The sequence below is a fragment of the Pleuronectes platessa genome, unplaced genomic scaffold, assembly GCF_947347685.1.
Source record: "Pleuronectes platessa unplaced genomic scaffold, fPlePla1.1 scaffold_27, whole genome shotgun sequence".
In the NCBI taxonomy this organism is placed as follows: Eukaryota; Metazoa; Chordata; class Actinopteri; order Pleuronectiformes; family Pleuronectidae; genus Pleuronectes; species Pleuronectes platessa.
In genome coordinates this window covers 1,651,224-1,654,649 of record NW_026519162.1, presented here as the reverse complement: position 1 = coordinate 1,654,649, position 3,426 = coordinate 1,651,224, and positions in this window count along the sequence as shown.

Genomic DNA, 3,426 nt, shown 5'->3' with positions numbered 1-3,426 from the left:
TGTAGCATTTTTGGCTTTGAACATTCTATAACATGAGGTACCTTTGTGGTAACAAAGTACGTTTGCTGCAGGGACTTTGTTTCCACTTGCTACATCAGCTCCTAACTGCAGCCACCTTTACTTGTGTACTTTGCAGGAGGAACTCATAGTGGTCATTAAATAAATGATTAAAAAAATAAAGTTTAATTAAACTTGGGGATTCGCTTCAAACAGTCAAACCTGCAGGGTCCAATAGGATCAACTCGATTGGTGACTTGAAGGGAAAGTTTCTCTCACCTGATTTAAGGGAGCTGTAATCTGGGGGCTGGTGATTTCAGCCCCTCCTCTGCACAGCAGTTAAGTGGTGCTTTAGATTGAGGATTATATTATCACTGACATTATTGACTCTTTTCTTGTCTCAATGCACAGGGACGTGAGCAATTGCTTCGCATGTCATTGAACTGTATAGACCTGCATAGGGACATGTAAAAAGAGACCGCCGTGTATGACTTAGCTTCAGTGTGTGTGTTAGATCATTGTCATATCTCCGGTTACTGAGTCATTCTCTGCTCCCTGTAAAAATATATAATAATAGAACAAAATATATAAGCAGTACTGAAAATAGGAGATAATACAGTTAATTGAGGAATTTAAGCCGCCCCTCATTTTACTCCCCGCATCCTAATCTCGTAAACTTTACTCAGAGGTGATTTGGTTAAACATTTTCAAGGTCCCCTGTCATCTATTATTCAGCATGTGCGAAGTGTAATCGGTCAAACCAGCTGCTGCTTGAGGCACAATGTGAGGACATTTTCTAAGAACTTCAAATTAATGATGGACAGTTAAAACTGTGATTGATAGACTAAACCCAGCATATTGCTTCTCTAATTACAACTTTCCTCAATGTCAGATCTTTGAGAGGTGGGACCTTAATAATTGGATTTGGATTAAATTGTTGGTCCAAAACACTTCAAATCCAATTGGAAACATTTGTTTTCAGTATTGTAATCTACAAAAATCAGAATTAAAAAAAAAAGGTCTAATTTCAACTGAGTTTATACTGGTATGTTCTTTGCCAGAGAGTCAGAGGACGTTAACAGCGCTTAACAAAATTAATTTGTTACGTAATTTATTGGATTCTGAACAGGCAAACTGAGTACCAACACTAACATTTAGATATAGGCCTAATGTGGTATTAAAGTGTGAGTGTTGACATTTATAAATCTCCCTTAACATGTTTTTGAAATAATTATTCTCCTCAGGCCAAGTAAATCATATAGCTCTGTATTTTCCTCCTCTCCCATGTTTATACTGTGTCCATAGTATAGGCAGTTCCTTCTCTGATATGTGTTCCAACACTTGGCAGTTTGAGTCTTTAGTTATGTGGTACTTTGTCAAGCAGAGTTAAATGTTTCCTTAATGGAGCTCCTACAAGTATTGCTATACACCATGCAGTTTTTAAGTATATTTGAATTTCTCATTGGTTTTATATGTTACTTTAATTGTTTGTCTTAATTATGCAGCTAGTGTGGGTTTCTGATCTGATCTATGCTACAGGTGCATGGAATATATATATCTTACTTTTTTACATCAAAACATTTAGTTTTAATCATGCAACCTGATTGTGGCACATATACCTGAGATTTTCTTCTAAATGGTCTCCCAAGTGAACCATGAAAACTTAGCACTGTATCACACTGAAAAAGATCAGTGTTTTTTTTTAGATTGGAAATGTGTAATTTGTTTTTAAGGTAGGTTTATGATCAGCTGATGCAGGATCTGCTTTGGGACTGTTTGGGACCTTTGGGTTTGTTCACTTGTACTGGCCGTCACGTCTATAAGCCACTGCAGGAAGCCGGAGTTTCTTTTCATCAGTGTTGTTCGGAGCCTTTGCACCTGATGATCCACCACTATAAATCTTCCTCAGTTGGAGTGTAGCTCCGCTCACGCTCTCATCTTAACGTGTCACAGGCTATTAAACACTCTATTTGTCACTCACTCACACTCACTCATCCTCACCACATTTACAACCGTATCCCATTGTGGATGTTTGTCTTTTGTCTTATTGCTTTATGCTATTTCAATCAAACCACAAGTTAAGATGGATGCAAAAGCTTTATTTAGTAGACTTGATGTCGACACTGTTGATTAGTTAGAAGTGTGTGGAGTAGGGCCAGGTACGGAACATTGGTACTTTTAAAATGTATATGATACATGATAACACACTGAGTCAAATCACACTGTATATAAAGATGGATATTATGATAGTGAAGCCAAAGTTTTTGGCTGCAGTATGAGTCATAAATCCTGGCTCCACCATGTTTGTGGATGGGAGATTTTTTATTTCTTATCACACTGATGTATGATTTTGTTTTAAATAGTTATGTGATGCTTTAAAAACAGGGTGATGCATCATGAATGAAAACTGAAAGTGTATTGACAAGAAGATCAATAAAGGGAAGGTCCTGTAAGGACATCCTTTCTGCCCAAATGTTGAGTTAACATGGGTCAGGAGTGGTATGTGTCTTTCATTGGAAAAGCACTCGTCCAAGACTACGAAGTAGGAGGAGTTATGGGATTGGTTACTGATGAGCATTGTACAACATCATAAACTATCAAAAATAGCAGCATATAAAAGTATCTTCAAGTGCATCCTTGTATTCGGAGGAAGACAGTTGCACTCAATAAGGCCTTTGGAGCACAATCTTCTCTCTAAGTATCCTTGCGCACCTACACTGGCCAGAGCAACACATCTAACCTGTGAGAAGACACATCACATCCAATCTGACTCGTCTCTACAAACTTAGTATCACAATGTAACATCACCATCCACTGGCATAACTCTGAGAAATTGTCTATGGTCTCTATTTATATAGCGCTTTCTTGACGACCACTCAGAGCGCTTTACTGTTGTTTGCCACCCACCATTCACACAGTGCATCATGGGGAGCACTTTTTCCATGACAATGGCACAGTCGTCAAGCAGTTTGGGGTTCAGTATCTTATCCAAGGATACTTTGGCATGCGGAACGGGGACGACTGTGTTCCAACCGCTAACCCTCTGTTTAGACGACAACCCGCTATCCCCCCTGAGCCACAGCTCCTATATAAAATGTTATCTGTGGTGAAATTGCAATGAAATTACATTTGTGACTAAGCGAATGCTCAGGACTTTAGATGAGCTTTGAAGCAAGAAAACAATCAATGGGAAAGCAGCTGTTGACAGCTCTTACCAAATAAAGTGTCAGCTTGCTGGCTGTGTTTCAGAACAGCCACAGAGAGAGGATGAGCTACAGGACTTCTGAAAAGTCCATTTAAAGCAGACATTGCCCGGAGATTTGAAGCCCTGAGGTGGAGTTTTGTCTAGTTTATTGTGTATAAGCAATTTACAGCTATAGGTATGTGAAATGAACAGTGTTTCTTAAATCATAAGCATTCAAATATGAT